Source organism: Lissotriton vulgaris, chromosome 5 (genome assembly GCF_964263255.1).
Source record: "Lissotriton vulgaris chromosome 5, aLisVul1.2, whole genome shotgun sequence".
In the NCBI taxonomy this organism is placed as follows: Eukaryota; Metazoa; Chordata; class Amphibia; order Caudata; family Salamandridae; genus Lissotriton; species Lissotriton vulgaris.
This window is the reverse complement of record NC_141693.1, coordinates 1,566,524,317-1,566,550,973: the sequence shown is the minus strand read 5'-3', so window position 1 is coordinate 1,566,550,973 and position 26,657 is coordinate 1,566,524,317. Positions and strand designations below refer to the sequence as shown.

Genomic DNA, 26,657 nt, shown 5'->3' with positions numbered 1-26,657 from the left:
GACTCAGTCGGAACAGACGTCCTAGTCCTCGCTCTGCCTTTCAAAGGAACTTTAAATATGCATGGCTTATTTGGCTTTGCCCGGCAGGGCTTGCCCGGCGGGGTGAGAATGGCGTTCGTCAGGCGATCGGAAGGGGTGAGACAATAGTTTATGGTTCAATGGTTTTCATGAAGTCTTCTTGATAAGATTAAAGCAGGAAAGGGAAGCTTGTCAATAAGCAAACTTAAGACAAGGTGTGACTCCTAGAAAGAATGACTTGAAAACAACATACAGAAACACACATATAAAAAGGCCCTGATGAGGCTTGAACTCATGACCCCTGGTTTACAAGACCAGTGCTCTGCCACTGAGCTACAAGGCCGGTCTGCCTGCAGTTTGTAAATCGCAACATGTATTCTTACTGCGGTATGACGATATCTATGATTTTGAGACTCTGTATGGAAATGCAGTTGCATTTGAATGTCTACATGTGTGCACAAATCGAAGAGCATGCTTAAGACACTTTTCTTGAAAGTAGGAAAAACTCCATTTTGATTTGAGAACATAAGAGTATTCACATTTATGACCATACTGAAAGCTCTACTGAGTATGTCCGCAATCAGTGACAGATAGAGAACTCACTTATTAGAAGTGATCTGTCTCTGTGGGGCAGACAAATGTAAACACGCATACACTTGAGACGGCTGAAACTTTAGGAGTAAGAAATGCTTTCTTATCAGTCTATCTATCCAAACTGGTTGGAAGGCCAGGAGTGAGGAATAGGCAATCCTCTGGACACTTCATGAAAGATCTAATTTCAATTAAGCACAAAATACTTCCCTTTATTTGACATAAATGCCATAATGGAATAGTCAGTTGGGCCCTTCTAGTGGATTATGGCAGTGTCTTGAAAGAGAGTGTAATTGTACTACGAGACATGCTCACCTTCAAAAGAGTGTCTGATGGCTTTCCGACGAAGGTGGGATTCGAACCCACGCGTGCAGAGCACAATGGATTAGCAGTCCATCGCCTTAACCACTCGGCCACCTCGTCTGCCTTAGGGGCCTATATTTCATTTTTGGTGAAATTCTAACTATGTGCTAATTAAAAATAAGCATAAGTTTATCCTAGACTGTGTCAGAATGGCAAATGTATGGGGTGTTCAATAGACAGAGCACATGATATAGCAGAATTATCAAATCTATTCCATTTGGACTGTATTTTTAATAGTCATGATAACATGCTAGCATGTGAGTCGATCTTGCACAGTGAATAATGGAGCAGTGCAGTATCTACTTGGTTAGCACTAGATGGCTCAAATGGGGAGAAATGAAAACAGTAAGCTCCAGTGGCGCAATCGGTTAGCGCGCGGTACTTATACAGCAGTACTTGCACTGAGCCATGCCGAGGTTGTGAGTTCGAGCCTCACCTGGAGCAGTTGATTGGTTTTCGTAAACCATTTCACTAAAAGTAAAGATTAGACTCAGAATAAAGACGGCTCTTGCTAGAGAGTCTTAACTTCTTTTCAGGATCTGCGTGTCCGACTCCTCCAGGTGCCAAATATCACATATCCTATGCGATGCTCCTTATAAACATTCAATGATGTACCATCTTGCATAGCATGCAAACACCACATCAGTGCATTTAAAAATACTTTTGTAGAATAATAAATATGATGAATACATTGTTGTCACGGGATAACCATAAACTGAGGAGCTGCAAACAGTACTGTGTCAGCTACATACAATAAAATTTAACTCAAAGAAATATCAAAAGAAGAGCATCATCATATTAAAGTTTCTAGTCAACATAAGAGTTGCACCATAGCAGCTTATGGTGCTTTCTGCTCAGATTGTGCCTCCAATCCCACATTGACTTTTTTAGTTCTTTGCAATTTTAAAAAACAATTCCTGCTCAAAGCTAGCTTTTCAAAACCATTCAACCTATTACATTTATTTCTCTAACCTGTGAATGTGGTCCATGTTCTCTTTTCCTCATTCCCATCATGATACTCCCTTTCCGGAAACCAAGTTCACTTCTTTATCCAGCCCACCCATCCAAGGTCACCAAATCTATGAAGCAATTCTGCTTTTTCTCACATTCTCTCCATGTACAAGATACCTTGTATCAATTGAATGGACAGCAGGAGAGGTGAATATTTATGGTTAGTGGGGGTGGGGTTTTGAAGATTAACCTCATTTGACTAAGAGCCGGGGTATCTGGGAGAAAAAGTATTTTAAGGGGGATGAAGTTCATATCTCCTTGGTGAAATTTCGAGAGCCTTATTTCATCCTTTCTGTGGATGCAGACTCAGTCGGAACAGACGTCCTAGTCCTCGCTCTGCCTTTCAAAGGAACTTTAAATATGCATGGCTTATTTGGCTTTGCCCGGCAGGGCTTGCCCGGCGGGGTGAGAATGGCGTTTGTCAGGCGTTCGTCAGGCGATCGGAAGGGGTGAGGCAATAGTTTATGGTTCAATGGTTTTCATGAAGTCTTCTTGATAAGATGAAAGCAGGAAAGGGAAGCTTGTCAATAAGCAAACTTAAGACAAGGTGTGACTCCTAGAAAGAATGACTTGAAAACAACATACAGAAACACACATATAAAAAGGCCCTGATGAGGCTTGAACTCATGACCCCTGGTTTACAAGACCAGTGCTCTGCCACTGAGCTACAAGGCCGGTCTGCCTGCAGTTTGTAAATCGCAACATGTATTCTTACTGCGGTATGAAGATATCTATGATTTTGAGACTCTGTATGGAAATGCAGTTGCATTTGAATGTCTACATGTGTGCACAAATCGAAGAGCATGCTTAAGACACTTTTCTTGAAAGTAGGAAAAACTCCATTTTGATTTGAGAACATAAGAGTATTCACATTTATGACCATACTGAAAGCTCTACTGAGTATGTCCGCAATCAGTGACAGATAGAGAACTCACTTATTAGAAGTGATCTGTCTCTGTGGGGCAGACAAATGTAAACACGCATACACTTGAGACGGCTGAAACTTTAGGAGTAAGAAATGCTTTCTTATCAGTCTATCTATCCAAACTGGTTGGAAGGCCAGGAGTGAGGAATAGGCGATCCTCTGGACACTTCATGAAAGATCTAATTTCAATTAAGCACAAAATACTTCCCTTTATTTGACATAAATGCCATAATGGAATAGTCAGTTGGGCCCTTCTAGTGGATTATGGCAGTGTCTTGAAAGAGAGTGTAATTGTACTACGAGACATGCTCACCTTCAAAAGAGTGTCTGATGGCTTTCCGACAAAGGTGGGATTCGAACCCACGCGTGCATAGCACAATGGATTAGCAGTCCATCGCCTTAACCACTCGGCCACCTCGTCTGCCTTAGGGGCCTATATTTCATTTTTCGTGAAATTCTAACTATGTGCTAATTAAAAATAAGCATAAGTTTATCCTAGACTGTGTCAGAATGGCAAATGTATGGGGTGTTCAATAGACAGAGCACACGATATAGCAGAATTATCAAATCTATTCCATTTGGACTGTATTTTTAATAGTCATGATAACATGCTAGCATGTGAGTCGATCTTGCACAGTGAATAATGGAGCAGTGCAGTATCTACTTGGTTAGCACTAGATGGCTCAAATGGGGAGAAATGAAAACAGTAAGCTCCAGTGGCGCAATCGGTTAGCGCGCGGAACTTATACAGCAGTATTTGCACTGAGCCATTCCGAGGTTGTGAGTTCGAGCCTCACCTGGAGCAGTTGATTGGTTTTCATAAACCATTTCACTAAAAGTAAAGATTAGACTCAGAATAAAGACGGCTCTTGCTAGAGAGTCTTAACTTCTTTTCAGGATCTGCGTGTCCGACTCCTCCAGGTGCCAAATATCACATATCCTATGCGATGCTCCTTATAAACATTCAATGATGTACCATCTTGCATAGCATGCAAACACCACATCAGTGCATTTAAAAATACTTTTGTAGAATAATAAATATGATGAATACATTGTTGTCACGGGATAACCATAAACTGAGGAGCTGCAAACAGTACTGTGTCAGCTACATACAATAAAATTTAACTCAAAGAAATATCAAAAGAAGAGCATCATCATATTAAAGTTTCTAGTCAACATAAGAGTTGCACCATAGCAGCTTATGGTGCTTTCTGCTCAGATTGTGCCTCCAATCCCACATTGACTTTTTTAGTTCTTTGCAATTTTAAAGAACAATTCCTGCTGAAAGCTAGCTTTTCAAAACCATTCAACCTATTACATTTATTTCTCTAACCTGTGAATGTGGTCCATGTTCTCTTTTCCTCATTCCCATCATGATACTCCCTTTCCGGAAACCAAGTTCACTTCTTTATCCAGCCCACCCATCCAAGGTCACCAAATCTATGAAGCAATTCTGCTTTTTCTCACATTCTCTCCATGTACAAGATACCTTGTATCAATTGAATGGACAGCAGGAGAGGTGAATATTTATGGTTAGTGGGGGTGGGGTTTTGAAAATTAACCTCATTTGACTAAGAGCCAGGGTATCTGGGAGAAAAAGTATTTTAAGGGGGATGAAGTTCATATCTCCTTGGTGAAATTTCTAGAGCCTTATTTCATCCTTTCTGTGGATGCAGACTCAGTCGGAACAGACGTCCTAGTCCTCGCTCTGCCTTTCAAAGGAACTTTAAATATGCATGGCTTATTTGGCTTTGCCCGGCGGGGTGAGAATGGCGTTTGTCAGGCGTTCGTCAGGCGATCGGAAGGGGTGAGGCAATAGTTTATGGTTCAATGGTTTTCATGAAGTCTTCTTGATAAGATGAAAGCAGGAAAGGGAAGCTTGTCAATAAGCAAACTTAAGACAAGGTGTGACTCCTAGAAAGAATGACTTGAAAACAACATACAGAAACACACATATAAAAAGGCCCTGATGAGGCTTGAACTCATGACCCCTGGTTTACAAGACCAGTGCTCTGCCACTGAGCTACAAGGCCGGTCTGCCTGCAGTTTGTAAATCGCAACATGTATTCTTACTGCGGTATGAAGATATCTATGATTTTGAGACTCTGTATGGAAATGCAGTTGCATTTGAATGTCTACATGTGTGCACAAATCGAAGAGCATGCTTAAGACACTTTTCTTGAAAGTAGGAAAAACTCCATTTTGATTTGAGAACATAAGAGTATTCACATTTATGACCATACTGAAAGCTCTACTGAGTATGTCCGCAATCAGTGACAGATAGAGAACTCACTTATTAGAAGTGATCTGTCTCTGTGGGGCAGACAAATGTAAACACGCATACACTTGAGACGGCTGAAACTTTAGGAGTAAGAAATGCTTTCTTATCAGTCTATCTATCCAAACTGGTTGGAAGGCCAGGAGTGAGGAATAGGCGATCCTCTGGACACTTCATGAAAGATCTAATTTCAATTAAGCACAAAATACTTCCCTTTATTTGACATAAATGCCATAATGGAATAGTCAGTTGGGCCCTTCTAGTGGATTATGGCAGTGTCTTGAAAGAGAGTGTAATTGTACTACGAGACATGCTCACCTTCAAAAGAGTGTCTGATGGCTTTCCGACAAAGGTGGGATTCGAACCCACGCGTGCATAGCACAATGGATTAGCAGTCCATCGCCTTAACCACTCGGCCACCTCGTCTGCCTTAGGGGCCTATATTTCATTTTTCGTGAAATTCTAACTATGTGCTAATTAAAAATAAGCATAAGTTTATCCTAGACTGTGTCAGAATGGCAAATGTATGGGGTGTTCAATAGACAGAGCACACGATATAGCAGAATTATCAAATCTATTCCATTTGGACTGTATTTTTAATAGTCATGATAACATGCTAGCATGTGAGTCGATCTTGCACAGTGAATAATGGAGCAGTGCAGTATCTACTTGGTTAGCACTAGATGGCTCAAATGGGGAGAAATGAAAACAGTAAGCTCCAGTGGCGCAATCGGTTAGCGCGCGGTACTTATACAGCAGTACTTGCACTGAGCCATGCCGAGGTTGTGAGTTCGAGCCTCACCTGGAGCAGTTGATTGGTTTTCATAAACCATTTCACTAAAAGTAAAGATTAGACTCAGAATAAAGACGGCTCTTGCTAGAGAGTCTTAACTTCTTTTCAGGATCTGCGTGTCCGACTCCTCCAGGTGCCAAATATCACATATCCTATGCGATGCTCCTTATAAACATTCAATGATGTACCATCTTGCATAGCATGCAAACACCACATCAGTGCATTTAAAAATACTTTTGTAGAATAATAAATATGATGAATACATTGTTGTCACGGGATAACCATAAACTGAGGAGCTGCAAACAGTACTGTGTCAGCTACATACAATAAAATTTAACTCAAAGAAATATCAAAAGAAGAGCATCATCATATTAAAGTTTCTAGTCAACATAAGAGTTGCACCATAGCAGCTTATGGTGCTTTCTGCTCAGATTGTGCCTCCAATCCCACATTGACTTTTTTAGTTCTTTGCAATTTTAAAAAACAATTCCTGCTGAAAGCTAGCTTTTCAAAACCATTCAACCTATTACATTTATTTCTCTAACCTGTGAATGTGGTCCATGTTCTCTTTTCCTCATTCCCATCATGATACTCCCTTTCCGGAAACCAAGTTCACTTCTTTATCCAGCCCACCCATCCAAGGTCACCAAATCTATGAAGCAATTCTGCTTTTTCTCACATTCTCTCCATGTACAAGATACCTTGTATCAATTGAATGGACAGCAGGAGAGGTGAATATTTATGGTTAGTGGGGGTGGGGTTTTGAAGATTAACCTCATTTGACTAAGAGCCAGGGTATCTGGGAGAAAAAGTATTTTAAGGGGGATGAAGTTCATATCTCCTTGGTGAAATTTCTAGAGCCTTATTTCATCCTTTCTGTGGATGCAGACTCAGTCGGAACAGACGTCCTAGTCCTCGCTCTGCCTTTCAAAGGAACTTTAAATATGCATGGCTTATTTGGCTTTGCCCGGCAGGGCTTGCCCGGCGGGGTGAGAATGGCGTTTGTCAGGCGTTCGTCAGGCGATCGGAAGGGGTGAGGCAATAGTTTATGGTTCAATGGTTTTCATGAAGTCTTCTTGATAAGATGAAAGCAGGAAAGGGAAGCTTGTCAATAAGCAAACTTAAGACAAGGTGTGACTCCTAGAAAGAATGACTTGAAAACAACATACAGAAACACACATATAAAAAGGCCCTGATGAGGCTTGAACTCATGACCCCTGGTTTACAAGACCAGTGCTCTGCCACTGAGCTACAAGGCCGGTCTGCCTGCAGTTTGTAAATCGCAACATGTATTCTTACTGCGGTATGAAGATATCTATGATTTTGAGACTCTGTATGGAAATGCAGTTGCATTTGAATGTCTACATGTGTGCACAAATCGAAGAGCATGCTTAAGACACTTTTCTTGAAAGTAGGAAAAACTCCATTTTGATTTGAGAACATAAGAGTATTCACATTTATGACCATACTGAAAGCTCTACTGAGTATGTCCGCAATCAGTGACAGATAGAGAACTCACTTATTAGAAGTGATCTGTCTCTGTGGGGCAGACAAATGTAAACACGCATACACTTGAGACGGCTGAAACTTTAGGAGTAAGAAATGCTTTCTTATCAGTCTATCTATCCAAACTGGTTGGAAGGCCAGGAGTGAGGAATAGGCGATCCTCTGGACACTTCATGAAAGATCTAATTTCAATTAAGCACAAAATACTTCCCTTTATTTGACATAAATGCCATAATGGAATAGTCAGTTGGGCCCTTCTAGTGGATTATGGCAGTGTCTTGAAAGAGAGTGTAATTGTACTACGAGACATGCTCACCTTCAAAAGAGTGTCTGATGGCTTTCCGACAAAGGTGGGATTCGAACCCACGCGTGCATAGCACAATGGATTAGCAGTCCATCGCCTTAACCACTCGGCCACCTCGTCTGCCTTAGGGGCCTATATTTCATTTTTCGTGAAATTCTAACTATGTGCTAATTAAAAATAAGCATAAGTTTATCCTAGACTGTGTCAGAATGGCAAATGTATGGGGTGTTCAATAGACAGAGCACACGATATAGCAGAATTATCAAATCTATTCCATTTGGACTGTATTTTTAATAGTCATGATAACATGCTAGCATGTGAGTCGATCTTGCACAGTGAATAATGGAGCAGTGCAGTATCTACTTGGTTAGCACTAGATGGCTCAAATGGGGAGAAATGAAAACAGTAAGCTCCAGTGGCGCAATCGGTTAGCGCGCGGAACTTATACAGCAGTATTTGCACTGAGCCATTCCGAGGTTGTGAGTTCGAGCCTCACCTGGAGCAGTTGATTGGTTTTCATAAACCATTTCACTAAAAGTAAAGATTAGACTCAGAATAAAGACGGCTCTTGCTAGAGAGTCTTAACTTCTTTTCAGGATCTGCGTGTCCGACTCCTCCAGGTGCCAAATATCACATATCCTATGCGATGCTCCTTATAAACATTCAATGATGTACCATCTTGCATAGCATGCAAACACCACATCAGTGCATTTAAAAATACTTTTGTAGAATAATAAATATGATGAATACATTGTTGTCACGGGATAACCATAAACTGAGGAGCTGCAAACAGTACTGTGTCAGCTACATACAATAAAATTTAACTCAAAGAAATATCAAAAGAAGAGCATCATCATATTAAAGTTTCTAGTCAACATAAGAGTTGCACCATAGCAGCTTATGGTGCTTTCTGCTCAGATTGTGCCTCCAATCCCACATTGACTTTTTTAGTTCTTTGCAATTTTAAAGAACAATTCCTGCTGAAAGCTAGCTTTTCAAAACCATTCAACCTATTACATTTATTTCTCTAACCTGTGAATGTGGTCCATGTTCTCTTTTCCTCATTCCCATCATGATACTCCCTTTCCGGAAACCAAGTTCACTTCTTTATCCAGCCCACCCATCCAAGGTCACCAAATCTATGAAGCAATTCTGCTTTTTCTCACATTCTCTCCATGTACAAGATACCTTGTATCAATTGAATGGACAGCAGGAGAGGTGAATATTTATGGTTAGTGGGGGTGGGGTTTTGAAAATTAACCTCATTTGACTAAGAGCCAGGGTATCTGGGAGAAAAAGTATTTTAAGGGGGATGAAGTTCATATCTCCTTGGTGAAATTTCTAGAGCCTTATTTCATCCTTTCTGTGGATGCAGACTCAGTCGGAACAGACGTCCTAGTCCTCGCTCTGCCTTTCAAAGGAACTTTAAATATGCATGGCTTATTTGGCTTTGCCCGGCGGGGTGAGAATGGCGTTTGTCAGGCGTTCGTCAGGCGATCGGAAGGGGTGAGGCAATAGTTTATGGTTCAATGGTTTTCATGAAGTCTTCTTGATAAGATGAAAGCAGGAAAGGGAAGCTTGTCAATAAGCAAACTTAAGACAAGGTGTGACTCCTAGAAAGAATGACTTGAAAACAACATACAGAAACACACATATAAAAAGGCCCTGATGAGGCTTGAACTCATGACCCCTGGTTTACAAGACCAGTGCTCTGCCACTGAGCTACAAGGCCGGTCTGCCTGCAGTTTGTAAATCGCAACATGTATTCTTACTGCGGTATGAAGATATCTATGATTTTGAGACTCTGTATGGAAATGCAGTTGCATTTGAATGTCTACATGTGTGCACAAATCGAAGAGCATGCTTAAGACACTTTTCTTGAAAGTAGGAAAAACTCCATTTTGATTTGAGAACATAAGAGTATTCACATTTATGACCATACTGAAAGCTCTACTGAGTATGTCCGCAATCAGTGACAGATAGAGAACTCACTTATTAGAAGTGATCTGTCTCTGTGGGGCAGACAAATGTAAACACGCATACACTTGAGACGGCTGAAACTTTAGGAGTAAGAAATGCTTTCTTATCAGTCTATCTATCCAAACTGGTTGGAAGGCCAGGAGTGAGGAATAGGCGATCCTCTGGACACTTCATGAAAGATCTAATTTCAATTAAGCACAAAATACTTCCCTTTATTTGACATAAATGCCATAATGGAATAGTCAGTTGGGCCCTTCTAGTGGATTATGGCAGTGTCTTGAAAGAGAGTGTAATTGTACTACGAGACATGCTCACCTTCAAAAGAGTGTCTGATGGCTTTCCGACAAAGGTGGGATTCGAACCCACGCGTGCATAGCACAATGGATTAGCAGTCCATCGCCTTAACCACTCGGCCACCTCGTCTGCCTTAGGGGCCTATATTTCATTTTTCGTGAAATTCTAACTATGTGCTAATTAAAAATAAGCATAAGTTTATCCTAGACTGTGTCAGAATGGCAAATGTATGGGGTGTTCAATAGACAGAGCACACGATATAGCAGAATTATCAAATCTATTCCATTTGGACTGTATTTTTAATAGTCATGATAACATGCTAGCATGTGAGTCGATCTTGCACAGTGAATAATGGAGCAGTGCAGTATCTACTTGGTTAGCACTAGATGGCTCAAATGGGGAGAAATGAAAACAGTAAGCTCCAGTGGCGCAATCGGTTAGCGCACGGTACTTATACAGCAGTACTTGCACTGAGCCATGCCGAGGTTGTGAGTTCGAGCCTCACCTGGAGCAGTTGATTGGTTTTCGTAAACCATTTCACTAAAAGTAAAGATTAGACTCAGAATAAAGAAAGACGGCTCTTGCTAGAGAGTCTTAACTTCTTTTCAGGATCTGCGTGTCCGACTCCTCCAGGTGCCAAATATCACATATCCTATGCGATGCTCCTTATAAACATTCAATGATGTACCATCTTGCATAGCATGCAAACACCACATCAGTGCATTTAAAAATACTTTTGTAGAATAATAAATATGATGAATACATTGTTGTCACGGGATAACCATACACTGAGGAGCTGCAAATAGTACTGTGTCAGCTACATACAATAAAATTTAACTCAAAGAAATATCAAAAGAAGAGCATCATCATATTAAAGTTTCTAGTCAACATAAGAGTTGCACCATAGCAGCTTATGGTGCTTTCTGCTCAGATTGTGCCTCCAATCCCACATTGACTTTTTTAGTTCTTTGCAATTTTAAAAAACAATTCCTGCTGAAAGCTAGCTTTTCAAAACCATTCAACCTATTACATTTATTTCTCTAACCTGTGAATGTGGTCCATGTTCTCTTTTCCTCATTCCCATCATGATACTCCCTTTCCGGAAACCAAGTTCACTTCTTTATCCAGCCCACCCATCCAAGGTCACCAAATCTATGAAGCAATTCTGCTTTTTCTCACATTCTCTCCATGTACAAGATACCTTGTATCAATTGAATGGACAGCAGGAGAGGTGAATATTTATGGTTAGTGGGGGTGGGGTTTTGAAGATTAACCTCATTTGACTAAGAGCCGGGGTATCTGGGAGAAAAAGTATTTTAAGGGGGATGAAGTTCATATCTCCTTGGTGAAATTTCTAGAGCCTTATTTCATCCTTTCTGTGGATGCAGACTCAGTCGGAACAGACGTCCTAGTCCTCGCTCTGCCTTTCAAAGGAACTTTAAATATGCATGGCTTATTTGGCTTTGCCCGGCAGGGCTTGCCCGGCGGGGTGAGAATGGCGTTCGTCAGGCGATCGGAAGGGGTGAGACAATAGTTTATGGTTCAATGGTTTTCATGAAGTCTTCTTGATAAGATTAAAGCAGGAAAGGGAAGCTTGTCAATAAGCAAACTTAAGACAAGGTGTGACTCCTAGAAAGAATGACTTGAAAACAACATACAGAAACACACATATAAAAAGGCCCTGATGAGGCTTGAACTCATGACCCCTGGTTTACAAGACCAGTGCTCTGCCACTGAGCTACAAGGCCGGTCTGCCTGCAGTTTGTAAATCGCAACATGTATTCTTACTGCGGTATGACGATATCTATGATTTTGAGACTCTGTATGGAAATGCAGTTGCATTTGAATGTCTACATGTGTGCACAAATCGAAGAGCATGCTTAAGACACTTTTCTTGAAAGTAGGAAAAACTCCATTTTGATTTGAGAACATAAGAGTATTCACATTTATGACCATACTGAAAGCTCTACTGAGTATGTCCGCAATCAGTGACAGATAGAGAACTCACTTATTAGAAGTGATCTGTCTCTGTGGGGCAGACAAATGTAAACACGCATACACTTGAGACGGCTGAAACTTTAGGAGTAAGAAATGCTTTCTTATCAGTCTATCTATCCAAACTGGTTGGAAGGCCAGGAGTGAGGAATAGGCAATCCTCTGGACACTTCATGAAAGATCTAATTTCAATTAAGCACAAAATACTTCCCTTTATTTGACATAAATGCCATAATGGAATAGTCAGTTGGGCCCTTCTAGTGGATTATGGCAGTGTCTTGAAAGAGAGTGTAATTGTACTACGAGACATGCTCACCTTCAAAAGAGTGTCTGATGGCTTTCCGACGAAGGTGGGATTCGAACCCACGCGTGCAGAGCACAATGGATTAGCAGTCCATCGCCTTAACCACTCGGCCACCTCGTCTGCCTTAGGGGCCTATATTTCATTTTTGGTGAAATTCTAACTATGTGCTAATTAAAAATAAGCATAAGTTTATCCTAGACTGTGTCAGAATGGCAAATGTATGGGGTGTTCAATAGACAGAGCACATGATATAGCAGAATTATCAAATCTATTCCATTTGGACTGTATTTTTAATAGTCATGATAACATGCTAGCATGTGAGCCGATCTTGCACAGTGAATAATGGAGCAGTGCAGTATCTACTTGGTTAGCACTAGATGGCTCAAATGGGGAGAAATGAAAACAATAAGCTCCAGTGGCGCAATCGGTTAGCGCGCGGTACTTATACAGCAGTACTTGCACTGAGCCATGCCGAGGTTGTGAGTTCGAGCCTCACCTGGAGCAGTTGATTGGTTTTCGTAAACCATTTCACTAAAAGTAAAGATTAGACTCAGAATAAAGACGGCTCTTGCTAGAGAGTCTTAACTTCTTTTCAGGATCTGCGTGTCCGACTCCTCCAGGTGCCAAATATCACATATCCTATGCGATGCTCCTTATAAACATTCAATGATGTACCATCTTGCATAGCATGCAAACACCACATCAGTGCATTTAAAAATACTTTTGTAGAATAATAAATATTATGAATACATTGTTGTCACGGGATAACCATAAACTGAGGAGCTGCAAACAGTACTGTGTCAGCTACATACAATAAAATTTAACTCAAAGAAATATCAAAAGAAGAGCATCATCATATTAAAGTTTCTAGTCAACATAAGAGTTGCACCATAGCAGCTTATGGTGCTTTCTGCTCAGATTGTGCCTCCAATCCCACATTGACTTTTTTAGTTCTTTGCAATTTTAAAAAACAATTCCTGCTCAAAGCTAGCTTTTCAAAACCATTCAACCTATTACATTTATTTCTCTAACCTGTGAATGTGGTCCATGTTCTCTTTTCCTCATTCCCATCATGATACTCCCTTTCCGGAAACCAAGTTCACTTCTTTATCCAGCCCACCCATCCAAGGTCACCAAATCTATGAAGCAATTCTGCTTTTTCTCACATTCTCTCCATGTACAAGATACCTTGTATCAATTGAATGGACAGCAGGAGAGGTGAATATTTATGGTTAGTGGGGGTGGGGTTTTGAAGATTAACCTCATTTGACTAAGAGCCGGGGTATCTGGGAGAAAAAGTATTTTAAGGGGGATGAAGTTCATATCTCCTTGGTGAAATTTCGAGAGCCTTATTTCATCCTTTCTGTGGATGCAGACTCAGTCGGAACAGACGTCCTAGTCCTCGCTCTGCCTTTCAAAGGAACTTTAAATATGCATGGCTTATTTGGCTTTGCCCGGCAGGGCTTGCCCGGCGGGGTGAGAATGGCGTTTGTCAGGCGTTCGTCAGGCGATCGGAAGGGGTGAGGCAATAGTTTATGGTTCAATGGTTTTCATGAAGTCTTCTTGATAAGATGAAAGCAGGAAAGGGAAGCTTGTCAATAAGCAAACTTAAGACAAGGTGTGACTCCTAGAAAGAATGACTTGAAAACAACATACAGAAACACACATATAAAAAGGCCCTGATGAGGCTTGAACTCATGACCCCTGGTTTACAAGACCAGTGCTCTGCCACTGAGCTACAAGGCCGGTCTGCCTGCAGTTTGTAAATCGCAACATGTATTCTTACTGCGGTATGAAGATATCTATGATTTTGAGACTCTGTATGGAAATGCAGTTGCATTTGAATGTCTACATGTGTGCACAAATCGAAGAGCATGCTTAAGACACTTTTCTTGAAAGTAGGAAAAACTCCATTTTGATTTGAGAACATAAGAGTATTCACATTTATGACCATACTGAAAGCTCTACTGAGTATGTCCGCAATCAGTGACAGATAGAGAACTCACTTATTAGAAGTGATCTGTCTCTGTGGGGCAGACAAATGTAAACACGCATACACTTGAGACGGCTGAAACTTTAGGAGTAAGAAATGCTTTCTTATCAGTCTATCTATCCAAACTGGTTGGAAGGCCAGGAGTGAGGAATAGGCGATCCTCTGGACACTTCATGAAAGATCTAATTTCAATTAAGCACAAAATACTTCCCTTTATTTGACATAAATGCCATAATGGAATAGTCAGTTGGGCCCTTCTAGTGGATTATGGCAGTGTCTTGAAAGAGAGTGTAATTGTACTACGAGACATGCTCACCTTCAAAAGAGTGTCTGATGGCTTTCCGACAAAGGTGGGATTCGAACCCACGCGTGCATAGCACAATGGATTAGCAGTCCATCGCCTTAACCACTCGGCCACCTCGTCTGCCTTAGGGGCCTATATTTCATTTTTCGTGAAATTCTAACTATGTGCTAATTAAAAATAAGCATAAGTTTATCCTAGACTGTGTCAGAATGGCAAATGTATGGGGTGTTCAATAGACAGAGCACACGATATAGCAGAATTATCAAATCTATTCCATTTGGACTGTATTTTTAATAGTCATGATAACATGCTAGCATGTGAGTCGATCTTGCACAGTGAATAATGGAGCAGTGCAGTATCTACTTGGTTAGCACTAGATGGCTCAAATGGGGAGAAATGAAAACAGTAAGCTCCAGTGGCGCAATCGGTTAGCGCGCGGAACTTATACAGCAGTATTTGCACTGAGCCATTCCGAGGTTGTGAGTTCGAGCCTCACCTGGAGCAGTTGATTGGTTTTCATAAACCATTTCACTAAAAGTAAAGATTAGACTCAGAATAAAGACGGCTCTTGCTAGAGAGTCTTAACTTCTTTTCAGGATCTGCGTGTCCGACTCCTCCAGGTGCCAAATATCACATATCCTATGCGATGCTCCTTATAAACATTCAATGATGTACCATCTTGCATAGCATGCAAACACCACATCAGTGCATTTAAAAATACTTTTGTAGAATAATAAATATGATGAATACATTGTTGTCACGGGATAACCATAAACTGAGGAGCTGCAAACAGTACTGTGTCAGCTACATACAATAAAATTTAACTCAAAGAAATATCAAAAGAAGAGCATCATCATATTAAAGTTTCTAGTCAACATAAGAGTTGCACCATAGCAGCTTATGGTGCTTTCTGCTCAGATTGTGCCTCCAATCCCACATTGACTTTTTTAGTTCTTTGCAATTTTAAAGAACAATTCCTGCTGAAAGCTAGCTTTTCAAAACCATTCAACCTATTACATTTATTTCTCTAACCTGTGAATGTGGTCCATGTTCTCTTTTCCTCATTCCCATCATGATACTCCCTTTCCGGAAACCAAGTTCACTTCTTTATCCAGCCCACCCATCCAAGGTCACCAAATCTATGAAGCAATTCTGCTTTTTCTCACATTCTCTCCATGTACAAGATACCTTGTATCAATTGAATGGACAGCAGGAGAGGTGAATATTTATGGTTAGTGGGGGTGGGGTTTTGAAAATTAACCTCATTTGACTAAGAGCCAGGGTATCTGGGAGAAAAAGTATTTTAAGGGAGATGAAGTTCATATCTCCTTGGTGAAATTTCTAGAGCCTTATTTCATCCTTTCTGTGGATGCAGACTCAGTCGGAACAGACGTCCTAGTCCTCGCTCTGCCTTTCAAAGGAACTTTAAATATGCATGGCTTATTTGGCTTTGCCCGGCGGGGTGAGAATGGCGTTTGTCAGGCGTTCGTCAGGCGATCGGAAGGGGTGAGGCAATAGTTTATGGTTCAATGGTTTTCATGAAGTCTTCTTGATAAGATGAAAGCAGGAAAGGGAAGCTTGTCAATAAGCAAACTTAAGACAAGGTGTGACTCCTAGAAAGAATGACTTGAAAACAACATACAGAAACACACATATAAAAAGGCCCTGATGAGGCTTGAACTCATGACCCCTGGTTTACAAGACCAGTGCTCTGCCACTGAGCTACAAGGCCGGTCTGCCTGCAGTTTGTAAATCGCAACATGTATTCTTACTGCGGTATGAAGATATCTATGATTTTGAGACTCTGTATGGAAATGCAGTTGCATTTGAATGTCTACATGTGTGCACAAATCGAAGAGCATGCTTAAGACACTTTTCTTGAAAGTAGGAAAAACTCCATTTTGATTTGAGAACATAAGAGTATTCACATTTATGACCATACTGAAAGCTCTACTGAGTATGTCCGCAATCAGTGACAGATAGAGAACTCACTTATTAGAAGTGATCTGTCTCTGTGGGGCAGACAAATGTAAACACGCATACACTTGAGACGGCTGAAACTTTAGGAGTAAGAAATGCTTTCTTATCAGTCTATCTATCCAAACTGGTTGGAAGGCCAGGAGTGAGGAATAGGCGATCCTCTGGACACTTCATGAAAGATCTAATTTCAATTAAGCACAAAATACTTCCCTTTATTTGACATAAATGCCATAATGGAATAGTCAGTTGGGCCCTTCTAGTGGATTATGGCAGTGTCTTGAAAGAGAGTGTAATTGTACTACGAGACATGCTCACCTTCAAAAGAGTGTCTGATGGCTTTCCGACAAAGGTGGGATTCGAACCCACGCGTGCATAGCACAATGGATTAGCAGTCCATCGCCTTAACCACTCGGCCACCTCGTCTGCCTTAGGGGCCTATATTTCATTTTTCGTGAAATTCTAACTATGTGCTAATTAAAAATAAGCATAAGTTTATCCTAGACTGTGTCAGAATGGCAAATGTATGGGGTGTTCAATAGACAGAGCACACGATATAGCAGAATTATCAAATCTATTCCATTTGGACTGTATTTTTAATAGTCATGATAACATGCTAGCATGTGAGTCGATCTTGCACAGTGAATAATGGAGCAGTGCAGTATCTACTTGGTTAGCACTAGATGGCTCAAATGGGGAGAAATGAAAACAGTAAGCTCCAGTGGCGCAATCGGTTAGCGCGCGGTACTTATACAGCAGTACTTGCACTGAGCCATGCCGAGGTTGTGAGTTCGAGCCTCACCTGGAGCAGTTGATTGGTTTTCATAAACCATTTCACTAAAAGTAAAGATTAGACTCAGAATAAAGACGGCTCTTGCTAGAGAGTCTTAACTTCTTTTCAGGATCTGCGTGTCCGACTCCTCCAGGTGCCAAATATCACATATCCTATGCGATGCTCCTTATAAACATTCAATGATGTACCATCTTGCATAGCATGCAAACACCACATCAGTGCATTTAAAAATACTTTTGTAGAATAATAAATATGATGAATACATTGTTGTCACGGGATAACCATAAACTGAGGAGCTGCAAACAGTACTGTGTCAGCTACATACAATAAAATTTAACTCAAAGAAATATCAAAAGAAGAGCATCATCATATTAAAGTTTCTAGTCAACATAAGAGTTGCACCATAGCAGCTTATGGTGCTTTCTGCTCAGATTGTGCCTCCAATCCCACATTGACTTTTTTAGTTCTTTGCAATTTTAAAAAACAATTCCTGCTGAAAGCTAGCTTTTCAAAACCATTCAACCTATTACATTTATTTCTCTAACCTGTGAATGTGGTCCATGTTCTCTTTTCCTCATTCCCATCATGATACTCCCTTTCCGGAAACCAAGTTCACTTCTTTATCCAGCCCACCCATCCAAGGTCACCAAATCTATGAAGCAATTCTGCTTTTTCTCACATTCTCTCCATGTACAAGATACCTTGTATCAATTGAATGGACAGCAGGAGAGGTGAATATTTATGGTTAGTGGGGGTGGGGTTTTGAAGATTAACCTCATTTGACTAAGAGCCAGGGTATCTGGGAGAAAAAGTATTTTAAGGGGGATGAAGTTCATATCTCCTTGGTGAAATTTCTAGAGCCTTATTTCATCCTTTCTGTGGATGCAGACTCAGTCGGAACAGACGTCCTAGTCCTCGCTCTGCCTTTCAAAGGAACTTTAAATATGCATGGCTTATTTGGCTTTGCCCGGCAGGGCTTGCCCGGCGGGGTGAGAATGGCGTTTGTCAGGCGTTCGTCAGGCGATCGGAAGGGGTGAGGCAATAGTTTATGGTTCAATGGTTTTCATGAAGTCTTCTTGATAAGATGAAAGCAGGAAAGGGAAGCTTGTCAATAAGCAAACTTAAGACAAGGTGTGACTCCTAGAAAGAATGACTTGAAAACAACATACAGAAACACACATATAAAAAGGCCCTGATGAGGCTTGAACTCATGACCCCTGGTTTACAAGACCAGTGCTCTGCCACTGAGCTACAAGGCCGGTCTGCCTGCAGTTTGTAAATCGCAACATGTATTCTTACTGCGGTATGAAGATATCTATGATTTTGAGACTCTGTATGGAAATGCAGTTGCATTTGAATGTCTACATGTGTGCACAAATCGAAGAGCATGCTTAAGACACTTTTCTTGAAAGTAGGAAAAACTCCATTTTGATTTGAGAACATAAGAGTATTCACATTTATGACCATACTGAAAGCTCTACTGAGTATGTCCGCAATCAGTGACAGATAGAGAACTCACTTATTAGAAGTGATCTGTCTCTGTGGGGCAGACAAATGTAAACACGCATACACTTGAGACGGCTGAAACTTTAGGAGTAAGAAATACTTTCTTATCAGTCTATCTATCCAAACTGGTTGGAAGGCCAGGAGTGAGGAATAGGCAATCCTCTGGACACTTCATGGAAGATCTAATTTCAATTAAGCACAAAATACTTCCCTTTATTTGACATAAATGCCATAATGGAATAGTCAGTTGGGCCCTTCTAGTGGATTATGGCAGTGTCTTGAAAGAGAGTGTAATTGTACTACGAGACATGCTCACCTTCAAAAGAGTGTCTGATGGCTTTCCGACGAAGGTGGGATTCGAACCCACGCGTGCTGAGCACAATGGATTAGCAGTCCATCGCCTTAACCACTCGGCCACCTCGTCTGCCTTAGGGGCCTATATTTCATTTTTGGTGAAATTCTAACTATGTGCTAATTAAAAATAAGCATAAGTTTATCCTAGACTGTGTCAGAATGGCAAATGTATGGGGTGTTCAATAGACAGAGCACACGATATAGCAGAATTATCAAATCTATTCCATTTGGACTGTATTTTTAATAGTCATGATAACATGTTAGCATGTGAGTCGATCTTGCACAGTGAATAATGGAGCAGTGCAGTATCTACTTGGTTAGCACTAGATGGCTCAAATGGGGAGAAATGAAAACAGTAAGCTCCAGTGGCGCAATCGGTTAGCGCGCGGTACTTATACAGCAGTACTTGCACTGAGCCATGCCGAGGTTGTGAGTTCGAGCCTCACCTGGAGCAGTTGATTGGTTTTCGTAAACCATTTCACTAAAAGTAAAGATTAGACTCAGAATAAAGACGGCTCTTGCTAGAGAGTCTTAACTTCTTTTCAGGATCTGCGTGTCCGACTCCTCCAGGTGCCAAATATCACATATCCTATGCGATGCTCCTTATAAACATTCAATGATGTACCATCTTGCATAGCATGCAAACACCACATCAGTGCATTTAAAAATACTTTTGTAGAATAATAAATATGATGAATACATTGTTGTCACGGGATAACCATACACTGAGGAGCTGCAAATAGTACTGTGTCAGCTACATACAATAAAATTTAACTCAAAGAAATATCAAAAGAAGAGCATCATCATATTAAAGTTTCTAGTCAACATAAGAGTTGCACCATAGCAGCTTATGGCGCTTTCTGCTCAGATTGTGCCTCCAATCCCACATTGACTTTTTTAGTTCTTTGCAATTTTAAAAAACAATTCCTGCTGAAAGCTAGCTTTTCAAAACCATTCAACCTATTACATTTATTTCTCTAACCTGTGAATGTGGTCCATGTTCTCTTTTCCTCATTCCCATCATGATACTCCCTTTCCGGAAACCAAGTTCACTTCTTTATCCAGCCCACCCATCCAAGGTCACCAAATCTATGAAGCAATTCTGCTTTTTCTCACATTCTCTCCATGTACAAGATACCTTGTATCAATTGAATGGACAGCAGGAGAGGTGAATATTTATGGTTAGTGGGGGTGGGGTTTTGAAGATTAACCTCATTTGACTAAGAACCGGGGTATCTGGGAGAAAAAGTATTTTAAGGGGGATGAAGTTCATATCTCCTTGGTGAAATTTCTAGAGCCTTATTTCATCCTTTCTGTGGATGCAGACTCAGTCGGAACAGACGTCCTAGTCCTCGCTCTGCCTTTCAAAGGAACTTTAAATATGCATGGCTTATTTGGCTTTGCCCGGCGGGGTGAGAATGGCGTTCGTCAGGCGATCGGAAGGGGTGAGACAATAGTTTATGGTTCAATGGTTTTCATGAAGTCTTCTTGATAAGATTAAAGCAGGAAACGGAAGCTTGTCAATAAGCAAACTTAAGACAAGGTGTGACTCCTAGAAAGAATGACTTGAAAACAACATACAGAAACACACATATAAAAAGGCCCTGATGAGGCTTGAACTCATGACCCCTGGTTTACAAGACCAGTGCTCTGCCACTGAGCTACAAGGCCGGTCTGCCTGCAGTTTGTAAATCGCAACATGTATTCTTACTGCGGTATGAAGATATCTATGATTTTGAGACTCTGTATGGAAATGCAGTTGCATTTGAATGTCTACATGTGTGCACAAATCGAAGAGCATGCTTAAGACACTTTTCTTGAAAGTAGGAAAAACTCCATTTTGATTTGAGAACATAAGAGTATTCACATTTATGACCATACTGAAAGCTCTACTGAGTATGTCCGCAATCAGTGACAGATAGAGAACTCACTTATTAGAAGTGATCTGTCTCTGTGGGGCAGACAAATGTAAACACGCATACACTTGAGACGGCTGAAACTTTAGGAGTAAGAAATGCTTTCTTATCAGTCTATCTATCCAAACTGGTTGGAAGGCCAGGAGTGAGGAATAGGCAATCCTCTGGACACTTCATGAAAGATCTAATTTCAATTAAGCACAAAATACTTCCCTTTATTTGACATAAATGCCATAATGGAATAGTCAGTTGGGCCCTTCTAGTGGATTATGGCAGTGTCTTGAAAGAGAGTGTAATTGTACTACGAGACATGCTCACCTTCAAAAGAGTGTCTGATGGCTTTCCGACGAAGGTGGGATTCGAACCCACGCGTGCAGAGCACAATGGATTAGCAGTCCATCGCCTTAACCACTCGGCCACCTCGTCTGCCTTAGGGGCCTATATTTCATTTTTGGTGAAATTCTAACTATGTGCTAATTAAAAATAAGCATAAGTTTATCCTAGACTGTGTCAGAATGGCAAATGTATGGGGTGTTCAATAGACAGAGCACACGATATAGCAGAATTATCAAATCTATTCCATTTGGACTGTATTTTTAATAGTCATGATAACATGGTAGCATGTGAGTCGATCTTGCACAGTGAATAATGGAGCAGTGCAGTATCTACTTGGTTAGCACTAGATGGCTCAAATGGGGAGAAATGAAAACAGTGAGCTCCAGTGGCGCAATCGGTTAGCGCGCGGTACTTATACAGCAGTACTTGCACTGAGCCATGCCGAGGTTGTGAGTTCGAGCCTCACCTGGAGCAGTTGATTGGTTTTCATAAACCATTTCACTAAAAGTAAAGATTAGACTCAGAATAAAGACGGCTCTTGCTAGAGAGTCTTAACTTCTTTTCAGGATCTGCGTGTCCGACTCCTCCAGGTGCCAAATATCACATATCCTATGCGATGCTCCTTATAAACATTCAATGATGTACCATCTTGCATAGCATGCAAACACCACATCAGTGCATTTAAAAATACTTTTGTAGAATAATAAATATGATGAATACATTGTTGTCACGGGATAACCATAAACTGAGGAGCTGCAAACAGTACTGTGTCAGCTACATACAATAAAATTTAACTCAAAGAAATATCAAAAGAAGAGCATCATCATATTAAAGTTTCTAGTCAACATAAGAGTTGCACCATAGCAGCTTATGGTGCTTTCTGCTCAGATTGTGCCTCCAATCCCACATTGACTTTTTTAGTTCTTTGCAATTTTAAAGAACAATTCCTGCTGAAAGCTAGCTTTTCAAAACCATTCAACCTATTACATTTATTTCTCTAACCTGTGAATGTGGTCCATGTTCTCTTTTCCTCATTCCCATCATGATACTCCCTTTCCGGAAACCAAGTTCACTTCTTTATCCAGCCCACCCATCCAAGGTCACCAAATCTATGAAGCAATTCTGCTTTTTCTCACATTCTCTCCATGTACAAGATACCTTGTATCAATTGAATGGACAGCAGGAGAGGTGAATATTTATGGTTAGTGGGGGTGGGGTTTTGAAAATTAACCTCATTTGACTAAGAGCCAGGGTATCTGGGAGAAAAAGTATTTTAAGGGGGATGAAGTTCATATCTCCTTGGTGAAATTTCTAGAGCCTTATTTCATCCTTTCTGTGGATGCAGACTCAGTCGGAACAGACGTCCTAGTCCTCGCTCTGCCTTTCAAAGGAACTTTAAATATGCATGGCTTATTTGGCTTTGCCCGGCGGGGTGAGAATGGCGTTTGTCAGGCGTTCGTCAGGCGATCGGAAGGGGTGAGGCAATAGTTTATGGTTCAATGGTTTTCATGAAGTCTTCTTGATAAGATGAAAGCAGGAAAGGGAAGCTTGTCAATAAGCAAACTTAAGACAAGGTGTGACTCCTAGAAAGAATGACTTGAAAACAACATACAGAAACACACATATAAAAAGGCCCTGATGAGGCTTGAACTCATGACCCCTGGTTTACAAGACCAGTGCTCTGCCACTGAGCTACAAGGCCGGTCTGCCTGCAGTTTGTAAATCGCAACATGTATTCTTACTGCGGTATGAAGATATCTATGATTTTGAGACTCTGTATGGAAATGCAGTTGCATTTGAATGTCTACATGTGTGCACAAATCGAAGAGCATGCTTAAGACACTTTTCTTGAAAGTAGGAAAAACTCCATTTTGATTTGAGAACATAAGAGTATTCACATTTATGACCATACTGAAAGCTCTACTGAGTATGTCCGCAATCAGTGACAGATAGAGAACTCACTTATTAGAAGTGATCTGTCTCTGTGGGGCAGACAAATGTAAACACGCATACACTTGAGACGGCTGAAACTTTAGGAGTAAGAAATGCTTTCTTATCAGTCTATCTATCCAAACTGGTTGGAAGGCCAGGAGTGAGGAATAGGCGATCCTCTGGACACTTCATGAAAGATCTAATTTCAATTAAGCACAAAATACTTCCCTTTATTTGACATAAATGCCATAATGGAATAGTCAGTTGGGCCCTTCTAGTGGATTATGGCAGTGTCTTGAAAGAGAGTGTAATTGTACTACGAGACATGCTCACCTTCAAAAGAGTGTCTGATGGCTTTCCGACAAAGGTGGGATTCGAACCCACGCGTGCATAGCACAATGGATTAGCAGTCCATCGCCTTAACCACTCGGCCACCTCGTCTGCCTTAGGGGCCTATATTTCATTTTTCGTGAAATTCTAACTATGTGCTAATTAAAAATAAGCATAAGTTTATCCTAGACTGTGTCAGAATGGCAAATGTATGGGGTGTTCAATAGACAGAGCACACGATATAGCAGAATTATCAAATCTATTCCATTTGGACTGTATTTTTAATAGTCATGATAACATGCTAGCATGTGAGTCGATCTTGCACAGTGAATAATGGAGCAGTGCAGTATCTACTTGGTTAGCACTAGATGGCTCAAATGGGGAGAAATGAAAACAGTAAGCTCCAGTGGCGCAATCGGTTAGCGCGCGGTACTTATACAGCAGTACTTGCACTGAGCCATGCCGAGGTTGTGAGTTCGAGCCTCACCTGGAGCAGTTGATTGGTTTTCATAAACCATTTCACTAAAAGTAAAGATTAGACTCAGAATAAAGACGGCTCTTGCTAGAGAGTCTTAACTTCTTTTCAGGATCTGCGTGTCCGACTCCTCCAGGTGCCAAATATCACATATCCTATGCGATGCTCCTTATAAACATTCAATGATGTACCATCTTGCATAGCATGCAAACACCACATCAGTGCATTTAAAAATACTTTTGTAGAATAATAAATATGATGAATACATTGTTGTCACGGGATAACCATAAACTGAGGAGCTGCAAACAGTACTGTGTCAGCTACATACAATAAAATTTAACTCAAAGAAATATCAAAAGAAGAGCATCATCATATTAAAGTTTCTAGTCAACATAAGAGTTGCACCATAGCAGCTTATGGTGCTTTCTGCTCAGATTGTGCCTCCAATCCCACATTGACTTTTTTAGTTCTTTGCAATTTTAAAAAACAATTCCTGCTGAAAGCTAGCTTTTCAAAACCATTCAACCTATTACATTTATTTCTCTAACCTGTGAATGTGGTCCATGTTCTCTTTTCCTCATTCCCATCATGATACTCCCTTTCCGGAAACCAAGTTCACTTCTTTATCCAGCCCACCCATCCAAGGTCACCAAATCTATGAAGCAATTCTGCTTTTTCTCACATTCTCTCCATGTACAAGATACCTTGTATCAATTGAATGGACAGCAGGAGAGGTGAATATTTATGGTTAGTGGGGGTGGGGTTTTGAAGATTAACCTCATTTGACTAAGAGCCAGGGTATCTGGGAGAAAAAGTATTTTAAGGGGGATGAAGTTCATATCTCCTTGGTGAAATTTCTAGAGCCTTATTTCATCCTTTCTGTGGATGCAGACTCAGTCGGAACAGACGTCCTAGTCCTCGCTCTGCCTTTCAAAGGAACTTTAAATATGCATGGCTTATTTGGCTTTGCCCGGCAGGGCTTGCCCGGCGGGGTGAGAATGGCGTTTGTCAGGCGTTCGTCAGGCGATCGGAAGGGGTGAGGCAATAGTTTATGGTTCAATGGTTTTCATGAAGTCTTCTTGATAAGATGAAAGCAGGAAAGGGAAGCTTGTCAATAAGCAAACTTAAGACAAGGTGTGACTCCTAGAAAGAATGACTTGAAAACAACATACAGAAACACACATATAAAAAGGCCCTGATGAGGCTTGAACTCATGACCCCTGGTTTACAAGACCAGTGCTCTGCCACTGAGCTACAAGGCCGGTCTGCCTGCAGTTTGTAAATCGCAACATGTATTCTTACTGCGGTATGAAGATATCTATGATTTTGAGACTCTGTATGGAAATGCAGTTGCATTTGAATGTCTACATGTGTGCACAAATCGAAGAGCATGCTTAAGACACTTTTCTTGAAAGTAGGAAAAACTCCATTTTGATTTGAGAACATAAGAGTATTCACATTTATGACCATACTGAAAGCTCTACTGAGTATGTCCGCAATCAGTGACAGATAGAGAACTCACTTATTAGAAGTGATCTGTCTCTGTGGGGCAGACAAATGTAAACACGCATACACTTGAGACGGCTGAAACTTTAGGAGTAAGAAATACTTTCTTATCAGTCTATCTATCCAAACTGGTTGGAAGGCCAGGAGTGAGGAATAGGCAATCCTCTGGACACTTCATGGAAGATCTAATTTCAATTAAGCACAAAATACTTCCCTTTATTTGACATAAATGCCATAATGGAATAGTCAGTTGGGCCCTTCTAGTGGATTATGGCAGTGTCTTGAAAGAGAGTGTAATTGTACTACGAGACATGCTCACCTTCAAAAGAGTGTCTGATGGCTTTCCGACGAAGGTGGGATTCGAACCCACGCGTGCTGAGCACAATGGATTAGCAGTCCATCGCCTTAACCACTCGGCCACCTCGTCTGCCTTAGGGGCCTATATTTCATTTTTGGTGAAATTCTAACTATGTGCTAATTAAAAATAAGCATAAGTTTATCCTAGACTGTGTCAGAATGGCAAATGTATGGGGTGTTCAATAGACAGAGCACACGATATAGCAGAATTATCAAATCTATTCCATTTGGACTGTATTTTTAATAGTCATGATAACATGTTAGCATGTGAGTCGATCTTGCACAGTGAATAATGGAGCAGTGCAGTATCTACTTGGTTAGCACTAGATGGCTCAAATGGGGAGAAATGAAAACAGTAAGCTCCAGTGGCGCAATCGGTTAGCGCGCGGTACTTATACAGCAGTACTTGCACTGAGCCATGCCGAGGTTGTGAGTTCGAGCCTCACCTGGAGCAGTTGATTGGTTTTCGTAAACCATTTCACTAAAAGTAAAGATTAGACTCAGAATAAAGACGGC

The 26,657-nt window shown here is 40.9% G+C and overlaps 36 non-coding genes across 36 annotated transcripts; 12 read left to right on the top strand and 24 right to left on the bottom strand.

Annotated features, from left to right (window-relative positions):
- Positions 1 to 289: 289 nt before the first annotated feature.
- TRNAT-UGU (transfer RNA threonine (anticodon UGU)) lies at positions 290 to 361 on the bottom strand. The gene has a single exon. It is a non-coding gene; the product is annotated as a tRNA-Thr (tRNA).
- A 589-nt stretch (positions 362 to 950) lies between these two features.
- Positions 951 to 1,032, bottom strand: TRNAS-GCU (transfer RNA serine (anticodon GCU)). Its single transcript has one exon. It is a non-coding gene; the product is annotated as a tRNA-Ser (tRNA).
- A 289-nt stretch (positions 1,033 to 1,321) lies between these two features.
- On the top strand, positions 1,322 to 1,416 carry TRNAI-UAU (transfer RNA isoleucine (anticodon UAU)). Its single transcript has 2 exons — positions 1,322 to 1,359; positions 1,381 to 1,416. It is a non-coding gene; the product is annotated as a tRNA-Ile (tRNA).
- A 1,170-nt stretch (positions 1,417 to 2,586) lies between these two features.
- TRNAT-UGU (transfer RNA threonine (anticodon UGU)) lies at positions 2,587 to 2,658 on the bottom strand. Its single transcript has one exon. It is a non-coding gene; the product is annotated as a tRNA-Thr (tRNA).
- Positions 2,659 to 3,247: 589 nt separating this feature from the next.
- On the bottom strand, positions 3,248 to 3,329 carry TRNAS-GCU (transfer RNA serine (anticodon GCU)). The gene has a single exon. It is a non-coding gene; the product is annotated as a tRNA-Ser (tRNA).
- Positions 3,330 to 3,618: 289 nt separating this feature from the next.
- TRNAI-UAU (transfer RNA isoleucine (anticodon UAU)) lies at positions 3,619 to 3,713 on the top strand. Its single transcript has 2 exons — positions 3,619 to 3,656; positions 3,678 to 3,713. It is a non-coding gene; the product is annotated as a tRNA-Ile (tRNA).
- A 1,156-nt stretch (positions 3,714 to 4,869) lies between these two features.
- Positions 4,870 to 4,941, bottom strand: TRNAT-UGU (transfer RNA threonine (anticodon UGU)). The gene has a single exon. It is a non-coding gene; the product is annotated as a tRNA-Thr (tRNA).
- Positions 4,942 to 5,530: 589 nt separating this feature from the next.
- TRNAS-GCU (transfer RNA serine (anticodon GCU)) lies at positions 5,531 to 5,612 on the bottom strand. The gene has a single exon. It is a non-coding gene; the product is annotated as a tRNA-Ser (tRNA).
- Positions 5,613 to 5,901: 289 nt separating this feature from the next.
- Positions 5,902 to 5,996, top strand: TRNAI-UAU (transfer RNA isoleucine (anticodon UAU)). Its single transcript has 2 exons — positions 5,902 to 5,939; positions 5,961 to 5,996. It is a non-coding gene; the product is annotated as a tRNA-Ile (tRNA).
- A 1,170-nt stretch (positions 5,997 to 7,166) lies between these two features.
- Positions 7,167 to 7,238, bottom strand: TRNAT-UGU (transfer RNA threonine (anticodon UGU)). The gene has a single exon. It is a non-coding gene; the product is annotated as a tRNA-Thr (tRNA).
- Positions 7,239 to 7,827: 589 nt separating this feature from the next.
- On the bottom strand, positions 7,828 to 7,909 carry TRNAS-GCU (transfer RNA serine (anticodon GCU)). Its single transcript has one exon. It is a non-coding gene; the product is annotated as a tRNA-Ser (tRNA).
- A 289-nt stretch (positions 7,910 to 8,198) lies between these two features.
- TRNAI-UAU (transfer RNA isoleucine (anticodon UAU)) lies at positions 8,199 to 8,293 on the top strand. Its single transcript has 2 exons — positions 8,199 to 8,236; positions 8,258 to 8,293. It is a non-coding gene; the product is annotated as a tRNA-Ile (tRNA).
- Positions 8,294 to 9,449: 1,156 nt separating this feature from the next.
- On the bottom strand, positions 9,450 to 9,521 carry TRNAT-UGU (transfer RNA threonine (anticodon UGU)). Its single transcript has one exon. It is a non-coding gene; the product is annotated as a tRNA-Thr (tRNA).
- A 589-nt stretch (positions 9,522 to 10,110) lies between these two features.
- TRNAS-GCU (transfer RNA serine (anticodon GCU)) lies at positions 10,111 to 10,192 on the bottom strand. The gene has a single exon. It is a non-coding gene; the product is annotated as a tRNA-Ser (tRNA).
- Positions 10,193 to 10,481: 289 nt separating this feature from the next.
- On the top strand, positions 10,482 to 10,576 carry TRNAI-UAU (transfer RNA isoleucine (anticodon UAU)). The gene is made up of 2 exons: positions 10,482 to 10,519; positions 10,541 to 10,576. It is a non-coding gene; the product is annotated as a tRNA-Ile (tRNA).
- Positions 10,577 to 11,739: 1,163 nt separating this feature from the next.
- TRNAT-UGU (transfer RNA threonine (anticodon UGU)) lies at positions 11,740 to 11,811 on the bottom strand. Its single transcript has one exon. It is a non-coding gene; the product is annotated as a tRNA-Thr (tRNA).
- Positions 11,812 to 12,400: 589 nt separating this feature from the next.
- Positions 12,401 to 12,482, bottom strand: TRNAS-GCU (transfer RNA serine (anticodon GCU)). Its single transcript has one exon. It is a non-coding gene; the product is annotated as a tRNA-Ser (tRNA).
- A 289-nt stretch (positions 12,483 to 12,771) lies between these two features.
- Positions 12,772 to 12,866, top strand: TRNAI-UAU (transfer RNA isoleucine (anticodon UAU)). Its single transcript has 2 exons — positions 12,772 to 12,809; positions 12,831 to 12,866. It is a non-coding gene; the product is annotated as a tRNA-Ile (tRNA).
- Positions 12,867 to 14,036: 1,170 nt separating this feature from the next.
- TRNAT-UGU (transfer RNA threonine (anticodon UGU)) lies at positions 14,037 to 14,108 on the bottom strand. Its single transcript has one exon. It is a non-coding gene; the product is annotated as a tRNA-Thr (tRNA).
- A 589-nt stretch (positions 14,109 to 14,697) lies between these two features.
- Positions 14,698 to 14,779, bottom strand: TRNAS-GCU (transfer RNA serine (anticodon GCU)). The gene has a single exon. It is a non-coding gene; the product is annotated as a tRNA-Ser (tRNA).
- A 289-nt stretch (positions 14,780 to 15,068) lies between these two features.
- On the top strand, positions 15,069 to 15,163 carry TRNAI-UAU (transfer RNA isoleucine (anticodon UAU)). Its single transcript has 2 exons — positions 15,069 to 15,106; positions 15,128 to 15,163. It is a non-coding gene; the product is annotated as a tRNA-Ile (tRNA).
- A 1,156-nt stretch (positions 15,164 to 16,319) lies between these two features.
- TRNAT-UGU (transfer RNA threonine (anticodon UGU)) lies at positions 16,320 to 16,391 on the bottom strand. The gene has a single exon. It is a non-coding gene; the product is annotated as a tRNA-Thr (tRNA).
- A 589-nt stretch (positions 16,392 to 16,980) lies between these two features.
- On the bottom strand, positions 16,981 to 17,062 carry TRNAS-GCU (transfer RNA serine (anticodon GCU)). The gene has a single exon. It is a non-coding gene; the product is annotated as a tRNA-Ser (tRNA).
- Positions 17,063 to 17,351: 289 nt separating this feature from the next.
- TRNAI-UAU (transfer RNA isoleucine (anticodon UAU)) lies at positions 17,352 to 17,446 on the top strand. Its single transcript has 2 exons — positions 17,352 to 17,389; positions 17,411 to 17,446. It is a non-coding gene; the product is annotated as a tRNA-Ile (tRNA).
- A 1,170-nt stretch (positions 17,447 to 18,616) lies between these two features.
- Positions 18,617 to 18,688, bottom strand: TRNAT-UGU (transfer RNA threonine (anticodon UGU)). Its single transcript has one exon. It is a non-coding gene; the product is annotated as a tRNA-Thr (tRNA).
- A 589-nt stretch (positions 18,689 to 19,277) lies between these two features.
- TRNAS-GCU (transfer RNA serine (anticodon GCU)) lies at positions 19,278 to 19,359 on the bottom strand. Its single transcript has one exon. It is a non-coding gene; the product is annotated as a tRNA-Ser (tRNA).
- Positions 19,360 to 19,648: 289 nt separating this feature from the next.
- On the top strand, positions 19,649 to 19,743 carry TRNAI-UAU (transfer RNA isoleucine (anticodon UAU)). The gene is made up of 2 exons: positions 19,649 to 19,686; positions 19,708 to 19,743. It is a non-coding gene; the product is annotated as a tRNA-Ile (tRNA).
- Positions 19,744 to 20,888: 1,145 nt separating this feature from the next.
- On the bottom strand, positions 20,889 to 20,960 carry TRNAT-UGU (transfer RNA threonine (anticodon UGU)). Its single transcript has one exon. It is a non-coding gene; the product is annotated as a tRNA-Thr (tRNA).
- Positions 20,961 to 21,549: 589 nt separating this feature from the next.
- On the bottom strand, positions 21,550 to 21,631 carry TRNAS-GCU (transfer RNA serine (anticodon GCU)). The gene has a single exon. It is a non-coding gene; the product is annotated as a tRNA-Ser (tRNA).
- Positions 21,632 to 21,920: 289 nt separating this feature from the next.
- Positions 21,921 to 22,015, top strand: TRNAI-UAU (transfer RNA isoleucine (anticodon UAU)). The gene is made up of 2 exons: positions 21,921 to 21,958; positions 21,980 to 22,015. It is a non-coding gene; the product is annotated as a tRNA-Ile (tRNA).
- A 1,156-nt stretch (positions 22,016 to 23,171) lies between these two features.
- TRNAT-UGU (transfer RNA threonine (anticodon UGU)) lies at positions 23,172 to 23,243 on the bottom strand. The gene has a single exon. It is a non-coding gene; the product is annotated as a tRNA-Thr (tRNA).
- A 589-nt stretch (positions 23,244 to 23,832) lies between these two features.
- On the bottom strand, positions 23,833 to 23,914 carry TRNAS-GCU (transfer RNA serine (anticodon GCU)). The gene has a single exon. It is a non-coding gene; the product is annotated as a tRNA-Ser (tRNA).
- A 289-nt stretch (positions 23,915 to 24,203) lies between these two features.
- Positions 24,204 to 24,298, top strand: TRNAI-UAU (transfer RNA isoleucine (anticodon UAU)). The gene is made up of 2 exons: positions 24,204 to 24,241; positions 24,263 to 24,298. It is a non-coding gene; the product is annotated as a tRNA-Ile (tRNA).
- A 1,170-nt stretch (positions 24,299 to 25,468) lies between these two features.
- TRNAT-UGU (transfer RNA threonine (anticodon UGU)) lies at positions 25,469 to 25,540 on the bottom strand. Its single transcript has one exon. It is a non-coding gene; the product is annotated as a tRNA-Thr (tRNA).
- A 589-nt stretch (positions 25,541 to 26,129) lies between these two features.
- Positions 26,130 to 26,211, bottom strand: TRNAS-GCU (transfer RNA serine (anticodon GCU)). Its single transcript has one exon. It is a non-coding gene; the product is annotated as a tRNA-Ser (tRNA).
- Positions 26,212 to 26,500: 289 nt separating this feature from the next.
- Positions 26,501 to 26,595, top strand: TRNAI-UAU (transfer RNA isoleucine (anticodon UAU)). The gene is made up of 2 exons: positions 26,501 to 26,538; positions 26,560 to 26,595. It is a non-coding gene; the product is annotated as a tRNA-Ile (tRNA).
- Positions 26,596 to 26,657: the final 62 nt, after the last annotated feature.